Raw genomic sequence first — 10083 nt, forward strand, 5'->3', positions numbered from 1 at the left:
CTCTCCTCTCCTCTCCTCTCCTCTTCTTCTCTTTGTGGTCCTTATCTGTGACCCCCAGTCCAGTAATTGGTTGTAGACATTTTTATTTAACCAAGTTTTAAATTGGGGAGCAAGGTTTGTATACCAAAAGCTGGTGTCTTTGACTTTGTCTTGGGGAAACCAGATCTTGGGGTAGAGAATTAAGCATCTGAATACATAGCAGCACCAGACCAACCCTCAACACCAAGGGATTAAAACCATGTCACTTATGGCCTTTTATTTGTGGCCATTTCCACCACCCAATCATTAATTATAACTGTGATTTAAGTGTGAGTTGCAAATTGCATTTGGAATTAGCTCCTAAGGCAAGTGAATGTCTGAGTCAAACTCATACATGTCCCTAAGGTAGCATATTGAGTTACATTAACGGATCTTTCATAACAGCGGGTCACATGTGCTTATCTTTAATTCTTATCTTCATAAAGCATTTCTAAGCTAAGCCATTTGGTTTTATGAGGAAATAAATGAGGAAAGCATATTTTCTTTCCCAAAGAAACAAATTGAGTTATGTACTCAGAGTGACTTCCTGGAGAAAAGACAGGGAAATTTAATGGAGGTTCTGGCCAGGCCACAGTCCCACTGAAAGAAAGCGCTGTTTCTCAACAGTCGTTCAATCTCTCGTCTTGGACGTGGACACCTTGCAGAACCTCTCCTATGGTTCTCTCAGCAGCCACATGAAATGGCCTTCAAGTGACTCCCAAGTCATCCCTCAGGCCTCTCTCACACTACACTGAACACAACCTGGTTAATACAGTCTACACCCAGGGTCTCTTTCTTATTTAGTGCAGACAACATATCCTAAATCTGTTCTACATGAAGTGTGACTGCTGTCTTTGAAATCAAAACCAGAAAATCTCAAGCGACAGCAGAGGGCGCTCTTCCCTCTTCCAGTGAATTACCAGGCTCGTCCCTCTGAGGAGAGATTTTGTTTTGTTTTTCTGGGATCCTGGAGCTGACAATGGACACACATTCCAGCATGAGACGACACACCCAAGACTTCCAGAGCCTCCTGGCTTCACTTTGCTTCTCGCTGTCAGCACTGGGCTACCTTAGATTTGGAGAAAACCAGCATAAAAAATAAAGGGTTGCGGGGAGCCACCTTGAGCTCTGCAGGGTGCAGGATCCCTGGATTGTCTCTCGACAGCTTTAGGCATTTCGCCTAGGGTTAGCAGCCTGGCCTCTCTGCGGAGGCCTCACCTGCACGGTGGAGATCAGCAGGGTTCTGCTTGAGTTCTGCCCTCTTAATGGGAAACTGTCTTGCCCAGACATGCTTACTCTTCTTTCTCACCGCACCACTACTTTTTTGTTGGGGGTGGGGTGGAACCGACAGGCTCTCTGCTGTCAGCGGTACACAATGAATGTCACACAGCACATGCTGGGGCAGAACGAGCGAGGCTTGTGAAGTACTAGCCCAGAGGATTATGGGTGAATAAAACCCACATAATATCCTCTGTAAAAAAACAGCTGGCTTAGCAGTAACTGCTAGCTGCAGACAACCAGCAGTACCGCTAGAAGGCAAGTGGGAGACATCATTGCAGGAAAATGGAAGAGTCTAGGTATTTTCCTCAAGGGCCTATAAAAAGCCATGGGCCTGGAAATATCTAATTCGGGGAATCAGACAGTTTTCTATATTTGTTCTAGATAAAATGTCCTCTTTCTTGATCGAGTTCCCTTTATTTTTGTCATCTATTGTGGTTTCGATGTGGACTTTTCACTCTTCTTTGGTCCTCCTACGAAGAGGGCCACAGCATTCCCAAATAAGGCAATGGGTTCCTGCCTGTCACTGCATGTGGTCATGGCTGGGCTATGTGTGAAGGGAGCCAAGGAAACGGCAAAACCCCAGCCTTGTTTGGAAAGTCTCCTGCTTTCTGCTCAGAGAAACGTGAGGAAGGCTGTTGGTGACTCACCCCCTGGAAGTGAGCAGAGGGTGAATTTCAGCTTTTATGTCTTTCAGCCTACAGGGTTAGTGGTGAGGGCTCTCAGCCAGAGCAGGGCATACATTTACCATCAATCATTTTAAACTCTTTCTTTGATTTGGAGAGACAACATATGGGAACTGTCATCTGTCACCATTTTCTTCTCTTGAACTGCCTACCAATCTCTATTTTTTTAAAGTAGTGATATCATCTGTTAATGTGGATACAATATTCAGGAGTGGTGGCCAGGTCCTATGAGAAGACCGTCCTTTTGATCTCTATCCTTAAAAAGTTTACTTAAAAACAATAATATCTTTCCCTCAAAGCTCTTGCTACAAACGTGTTCTGATCCTGGTTGGTAGCTGGTGAGATGGAGGCTCTTAGGAGCACTTGTGAGACAGAATGGTTGTTGTATTGAGGGTATATGTGTGTGCTACATAGATCTAAGCAGGTACCTGGACACTGAAAAAGCAAGTCAGGGGAAAGGCTGTGCCATAACAGGCTAAGTCGATTTGAAAACCAAAGTTAAAATGAACATTGGGCTCTGAATGGATTGTTCACACGAATGAGGCTTAACTCAAACATCTTTTCTTCCATGTGTATGCAAGTGTGCATGTGCATATGTGTATGAAGCTGGAGGTCAGAAATTAATTTCAAATGTACATTAGGCATTACGTGCCTTCTGCCTTTTGTTGAAGATCAGCTATCTCACTGTTCTAGAACTTCATCAAGCTGACTAGGTTAGCTGGCCAGTGTGCTCCAAGGATCTGTTTGTCATCTTGTCATTGTTGGGGTTACAGGTAAGGACCACCATGCCCAGTTCTTTACAAGGGTTCTTGGGGTCTGACTTCAGGTCATCCTGCTTGTGAGGCAAGTGCTTTAACAACTGAGTCATCTCCCAGGACTTTCTTCAACTCCTTCTAAAAAAAATATATTTATTATTTTCTTTTCTGCGTCTGAGTGTTTTGCCTGCAGCATGTTCATGCAGTACCCACAGGGGCCAGAAGAAGGTATTACACTCCCCAGGACTGGAGTTACAGATGTGCATCAGCATGTGCACGCTGCAGGGAATCGAACTTGGGTCCTCCTCAGGAGCAGCCAGTGTTCTCTTTATCTTAACTGCCGAGTTCACCCCTCCACCCACCACCCCGAGAGCTGCATTTTAATCTTTGCTCCTTTCAACACTTCCCTCCGTGTTTGTATCACAATGGTCAATAAGAGCAGACTTACATTTCTTTGATTTCTACTTAGTGTTCAGAATTTACATATTATAGGCGCCCAACTAGCATGTGCTGAATGGATATCATTGAAATAACCACTGCTTCCCTTTTGTTGCAGACAAAGGAAGAAAAAAAATATTTTTTTCCTTTCATTTACAGAAACTAGAACATCTCGCCTGAACGGCTCTTCTGGTTCAAGGTAAGAAAGGCATCTGATTCCAGTGCTGGGTTTGGCTTTTTATGCTTGGTTTGTAAGAACGTGGTTCTGGCCACTCTCTATTACTGTCTGCAAAAGAATGAGACTAGAGAACTAGTCTATGATACCCTTTCCCCTGTGGGTGGGAGAACCAAGGCAGAGGCAGTTATCCCCTGGTGAACTGAGAGTTCTCTGTTTCTGGGAATTTTTGTTTATCTTTAGGATGTGAGTGTATGTGTGTATGCGCACGCGCATGCACTCGTGCATGCAACTATATGCTGATTTATATCTCCATGCCTCTTTATTTCCATTAATGGGTTTCTAAAGGTTTTCAAGGTAACTTAGATTGTAATTTCTTACTTTTGAACGTTTTGTAGACCTGTTTGTGAATGCATATGTTTGTACCTTGATCTCACTCAGCAACCACTGCTCCCAAGCTCATTGGCTTTCCCAGCTTCTCCTCTCCTTAATGAACCCTTTCCTCCTCTCAAGTCATCTTCCTGTGTGTCATGTAAGTGTACGTATAGATGTTTCTAAATGAGTGTGTATATTATGTAAATATACTTAAATATAGATCCAGGAAAGAGAATAAATGAGATATGTTGTCTTCTCTTGAGAATGAGCTCTGTCTTAAGGGAAAGGACACGAATCTTGGCTAACAGTTCTTTTTTTTTTTTTAAAGATTGATTTATTTATTATATGTAAGTACACTGTAGTTGTCTTCAGACACTCCAGAAGAGGGAGTCAGATCTTGTTACGGATGGTTGTGAGCCACCATGTGGGATTTGATGCTGGGATTTGAACTCCGGACCTTTGGAAGAGCAGTCGGGTGCTCTTACCCACTGAGCCATCTCACCAGCCCTTGGCTAACAGTTCTAACATTTATGAAGGGTGTTCTATATGCCAAACCTTGGGCACAGCATTCTGTACTCATTTGTACTTGGCAATTATCCTATGAAGAAAATACCATTATTGTCCCTGATTGAAAATGGGGCAGTGAAGGCACAGAGGGTCAATTTGCTCAAGGTAGTACTTTAATTGTACCACTCTTCCAGTTTGGATTCAGCCATTCCTAGAGCCAGAGCAATTTCACATAACTAATAGGCTGACCATTTTTCCCATATCTGATAAAACTATGAGTAAAATCGTTTCTTTAGTCTTAGTGCCTTACTCAGAGTATTAGAACACTTTTCTGTAGGCCCCCAGTTGAAGCTACTCTGAGTTGCCATTTTCAGTCCTTCAGTGAAAGCTAGCCGTGCACATACAACCCATTTCAGTGTGTGAAAGGGCAGATCTAGTGGGGAAAGAGCCCAGCCTTCCATGATTCCCATGTAGGAAGGAACACAGCTTTCTCTGTGTTGCTAGTGACTCAGAGCAGTGAGGACAAGGCGAGAGTGGTGGGGCCCTGTACTAGGAGGAGTGACCCAAAAGAAGGATGTGCAAAAGTAATTATCACAGCCAACCAATCTCCAACACTGTGTGAAAACCATGGAAGGGAATGGCACTCCGCTGGGCGAAACAGGAATAGTATGGTTTATTGATCCTGGAAAGCAGAGATAGAGAGTATGGAAAACATGACATTAAAGCTCCTTAACAGGGCAAGAAGAATTATGCAGCTCCAATACCTTATTTTAACCAACTTGCAATTTCAGTACATTGTATAATTGCTGAGAAGCAGCAGTTGTAGGTTGTAATCAGCCCTACTACCCTCTTCAGTACATCTAGTCAAACCCATCTCTTAAAGGGCCCCTTGCTTCAGTTACAGTAACTCGCTCACTGTCCTGCAAAGTGCCAGAAACCAGGTACAACCAAGCCTTTGGGTCTATTTATGTGGCTGTGTGTGTGTGTGTTGACAGAAGGGTGGACATCTCAGAGAAGTTCTATCTAAGCTTGAGGAGGAAGCAGGCTGAAGACGAAGTAAGCTCAAAGGATATGAATGAAAATTACATGAAAGCAAGGTCAAATAAACAGAAAGCAATTAATAATAAGAAGAAACAGAGTCAAAGCAAAGTTATGCAGTCTCAGGCCCCCTTCCGATGGATCATATTCAGGGAGATTGAATGCTGACAGGAATGCCCGAATCAGCCTCTGTGAGCTCTGTCTCCAGAATTCTAGACGGGCTGCCCCTGTCTGGGAAAGCTGCTCCTCTCTTTATTCTTGTTCATAGAAATGTAGTTCTTAGTCACTCTTGTGAGACGGTTTCAAAAATAGCAGCTCAGCAACACATTGGCAGGGGACTTGTTGACAAGCTAAACCTGTTAGACGCTGGCTTGCTCCAGTGACAGAGACAATCAGCTCAGACTAGAAAATGGAGAACTATAGGATTCCTCACACATTTTTGCACTTCTTACCCTTGCTTCGCAGTTCTACTGTTTGTTGAATGGATTCCATTTTTTAGGGCCTCCAAGAGCTTCCAGAATACTCTTTCACTGAGGTCAGTGGCACACTTTCTTTGTCAAGGGCCAGAAAATAGATTTGTTTTCCGTACGTTTCACAGGCCTGCAATCTGTCCCAAGTATTGACCCTGGGGATGGCAGCACAAATGCAGGGAAAGACAGTACAGAAAGAAAACAGGGACAGATGATACAGAAGCAAAGCAGAATGGCAGGCTACCATTTCAACTTGATTTACAACAATGGACTGGATTCACTGTCTGCAGGATTCAGTGTCTTGACTAGAGGGTCACTTCCTAAATATCAGCAGATGAATTATTTCATCAGGCGATGATGGTTCACTGGAGAATGTGCCCAGTGTTATTAATGCTGTGCCTCTATCTTAACACCTGAAATAAGGCTTTTGGTTTTTAATAAGCACCATGCCACAAAGTCTCTGGTGATTCCCGTTTAAGTTGTCATCTGCAATTGACAGGATCCTGATGCAAACAGTCTGTAACAGGACCAATGGCTTCTGCATTTATTTTTCCTTTATCTTTGTCTTTTTCTTCCCTTCTGCATTAGGATCCACATTCTGTTTCCAGTTAATTTTTTTTTTTTGACACAGGGTATTGTATATCCCAGCATTGCCTCAAATTCACTGCGTGGTTTGGTTATGACCTTGACAATCTCATCCTCTACCTCTCTTCCAGAGTGCTGGAATTACAGGTGTGTACCACCACACCAGGGAGTTTCAAAAAGGTTGGGGCCATAACATCTTTGTAAAGCCAACTGAGGAATGACGTGCCTTTTATCCACCAGGGGCATGTATTGGCTTCTCTGTGATCACAGTGGACTGTGTCTGTTACAGATAAGCAGTCCTGGAGGACCCAGTGCAGGACAAGCAGCATTAGAATTCAGTAGAGTTAGGCATTTGTTAGCAGGAAGGGTTACTAGAGAGATATCTGAGTCCAAGCTCCAGGTCTCAGAGTGCCCATCATTACTGTGTGGGTAGGCTTAAACCACTTTTGGACCCTATTATCTTTTTTTTTGTTTTTAAACAATGTGGAGATTCATGACTGAGGAGAAATCTATTTGCAGCTGACCTTTCCCCTTTGTTGTCTGAAGCATCTGCATGAAGACCTGTGTGATAAGGGGACAAGAGAGTTGACGGAAGTCATTGTGAGAATCACTTGGAATGGCACATGGTAGACTGACTAAGGGATCAAATGGAGACAGAGAACCTAGCTGTGCATTGACTTGAGGAACAGTTTGGAAAAGTAACTGCATCTTAAACAGCAGATGGTTTCTGTTGTTTGTCCCAAGAGGATCTAGTAGCACCAGAGTGACAGAAACATGGATAGTGTGGTCCAGTTCTATCTCTAGCATGCCTTAGCTGCAGGCTTTGAGCAAATCTCTTGAACTCTTTGTCCCTTAGTGTCTGCAGAGACAGATATCTTAAGCACTGATAGTTAGATCAGAGCAACTGTGGTAAGTAGAAGAATGGATGGCAGTCACAGTGCAGTGGTTAAAGCATCTACTTGGGAACCAGATGCAGTTCAAATCCAAACCTTGTCACTTATAAGCGGTGAGATCTCTGTGCCTCAGTTCCCATAGCTTTTGAGTGGCACTAGGGATGGAATTCTCTTTATATCATGGAGATGGTTAAATGACATCTTGTGTGTAAAGCCCTGCCCTGGTACTATTTAAGTGCTGCTTAAGTGCTATGTACTCCTAGGGTACCTAGGGCCTGGGCCATAACTAAATTCAGTAATTAATCAGGTCATTTATTCTACATCAGGTTTCCAAGGAGGTTACAGGTCCTGGTCCTTGTAGTATTTTCTCCCAGTCCTTTTACAGCTTATTAGTTACACTTAGCAAAATGGCCAAGGAAGAAACTTCTTTTGAGAAAACAGGATGAGCAAGAAAAAAAAGTCTTTGGGGCTTGTTTCTTGCTTGTCATAGCTTAGGAGACCTCTCTCTTTTGTTTGCTACCAAAGCCAAAATTGCCTTTTTTTTCACCATTTTCCAACATGAAGCAGTATTTTTACTCATAGATGGACTCAAGCAGCAGCTAGAGCCCTGTGTACTGAGCCCCACACTGAGCCATGCTCACAATAGATTTTCTGGGCCAGCTCCATTTCACCCTCAGGATGTTTAACAAATGACACAGAAAAGATGTGCAGAATAACAGGCAAGATGCTGGGTGGTGATGAGCTAGGTCATATTAATGACTGGACAGCAGGAAAGTGCAACATACTGTGCTTACATTTCACAGAGCAGAAGCATGCAGAAGTAGACCTGCTCTCCGGGGACCCAGTTTATCTAAACAGTCCCCACTCTCCAAAGTTCCACAACTCCCCAGAGAGCAGCACCAGCTGAGGACTGAGTGTTGAAATACATAAACCACAACAACAACCTTGAAGAAATGGAATTATTCCATCAGGTTTTGCATAATAGTCTAGATTTGGTATCTGTCAAGCAGAATTTATACAACTATCTCCTGCCTTGTCTGTGCATTTATGAGTAGAAACATGTAGTGAAGATCCTTTGTCCATGGAAGATAGGATAGTAGACCCCTTTCCATTAAAGTGGGGGTGGTGGTAGCCTTTGTGTCTTGAATCTCATCCCTGTCATTCATTGGCTGGACTCAGTAAACCTTAATGTATTTATTTTAACTTATGAGAAAAAGGTCTTTGACTCAGGTTTGTTATGAACATTATACTGGATTACCTTAAAATAAAGTAGTTGGTAAACCAGGGAATTTCATAGGGTTATTGAAGGTCTAGGAGACCCTCCAAAGGAGAATGAAGTTTCCTATTTGAACAATTAAATGAATCAGGCGTTTAGAAAATTGCTTTTGCTAAAATGCATTGATCCTACAGTTGGGTCTGCAGGATGAAAGCCTGACATCTCCACCTTCATTTTGAGTCTGTCTAGTTCCTTCATTTTAACAGAAGATACAAAAATAAGTCATTGCCCAAACCTGGAGTCAACTTGGATTTCCGGAAGTATGAAGCCTCACAGGACAGACATGTGCCCAGATGAGGATGATTATCCATGGCTCAGGAATAGAAGTGATCATCTTGAAGGAAGCAGATGGATCTCTTCAAGCAATGACAATGACAGCTCTGAGGTCTCTGAGGTCTTTGGACAATATTGCAGAACTAGGATAGCAACAGTGATCAACCAGATCCCACCTTGGTGAGGACTGCATTATGTAGGTCTCCCTTAGCTCTAAGTCTTTTTATATATAAGCCTAAAGCTCATGCCAATACCATGAAGGTGAACAGGGGATGGCAGGACCGTTTTATTAGTTTCTCTTCCCACTGTGGTCACATTGAATCTCTCTTTCTCTCTCTTTGCTTTCCACCGTTACCCATCTCTTTAATTGGTGTGATGGGGACAGGTGGCTGAGCCTAAGTTTTGGAGAGCTGCTGGAGCCCAGACTTTTGTCTTTAAAACTCTGGACTCTGGTTATATAAACAGCCCTGAATTTTCCCAGTACAGATCTTATGAAGTCTTTATTAGTTTAAATGAATAGTTTTAAAATGATTCGCTTATGGGCTCAAGCTAATATGAGTCTTTTGGGATGAGTAGGTGGTATGATTCTAGTGTTGGTGAGGGAATAGGAGCATGGAGCTGTTAATTGCCTTCTTGAAGGGCTCTTGCCAGCAGCAGGCCTGAAGAAGAATTGTAAACACCGGGTGTGTTTCCTGATAATTTCAGGATGCTGCTGCTGATGCAAAACTGACATTTTACTCATTTTTTTGTTCCACAGTATAAGCCTCAAGGTTGTTAGAGTAGACTTATCCCTATATATTTGATGTGCATGCATTGAATTTGGATCTCTCAAAGGCAGTCCATGTCTCTTTGAGATCTGATCATAATCATTGGGATCATCCCATTGGAGACCAAGTGAAGGTCACACATACAGCCATTTGGGGTTTGATCTTCCCTGTGTCTCCAGCCAAGGAGAAGCCAAGAAGCTTTGTCTGGGTGATCTGAACAGTTCAGATAAACTGGATGAATATGACATTCTCTGGGGTTCTTGACAACTGTGAATAAATCCACAGTGTTGACCCAGGCAGCATGCATTGCAGAACTAGAATTGAGACAATAATCGACCAGACCTCACCTTGATCAGGACTGCATTATGCAAGTCTACCCAAACTCTAATTCCTTTTCTATATAAGCCTAAAGCTTATATAGGCCAGGCATCATTCTTGTCTTGCTAGGCATTTTCAACAATAAGCTTCAGCCGGGCGTGGTGGCGCACGCCTTTAATCCCAGCACTCGGGAGGCAGAGGCAGGCGGATTTCTGAGTTCGAGACCAGCCT

At 43.2% G+C, this 10083-nt stretch overlaps 1 long non-coding RNA gene across 2 annotated transcripts in view; it reads left to right on the forward strand.

The window, feature by feature from the left end:
- Nucleotides 1-10083, forward strand: part of LOC110287482 — a 100637-nt gene that overhangs the window by 68060 nt on the left and 22494 nt on the right. Inside the window, exons 1-5 of one of the 2 annotated variants that reach the window (XR_002377217.2) lie at nucleotides 1915-1966; nucleotides 2676-2755; nucleotides 3335-3374; nucleotides 3749-3882; nucleotides 6372-6472. This is a non-coding gene — a long non-coding RNA (uncharacterized LOC110287482). Of the gene's footprint in view, nucleotides 1-1914; nucleotides 1967-2675; nucleotides 2756-3334; nucleotides 3375-3748; nucleotides 3883-6371; nucleotides 6473-10083 lie in introns of those variants that run through there. The other variant, XR_003835711.1, reaches the window with a different exon arrangement.

This window comes from Mus caroli, chromosome X (genome assembly GCF_900094665.2).
Source record: "Mus caroli chromosome X, CAROLI_EIJ_v1.1, whole genome shotgun sequence".
NCBI lineage: Eukaryota > Metazoa > Chordata > Mammalia > Rodentia > Muridae > Mus > Mus caroli.